The sequence below is a fragment of the Morone saxatilis genome, unplaced genomic scaffold (genome assembly GCF_004916995.1).
Source record: "Morone saxatilis isolate NCDOM2014 unplaced genomic scaffold, NCSU_SB_2.0 Contig11, whole genome shotgun sequence".
In the NCBI taxonomy this organism is placed as follows: Eukaryota; Metazoa; Chordata; class Actinopteri; family Moronidae; genus Morone; species Morone saxatilis.
In genome coordinates, this window is record NW_023339663.1 from 9,728,119 (window position 1) to 9,728,395 (window position 277).

The window sequence follows — 277 nt, forward strand, 5'->3', positions numbered from 1 at the left end:
GTATCACACTGATCTCAGTTCAGTAGCAGATCTGAAATTCCTACACATTGCTATTCAACTGGCCTGAGATCAGTGAGGAACCTTCTCTGTCACATGCCACCTCACTACTTCACTATGTGAGCTCACCGTTCCCGTTATTGTTTGCAGTGTAAAATTAGTAAGTTGAATTTACAATTAATTTGTTAAATTGAGAAATTATGGATGGATGTGTTTTCAAATGTCCTCAGATGTTAACAACCAGCAGATTTTGCTTCTTTGAAAACATCAGTGGTGAGTT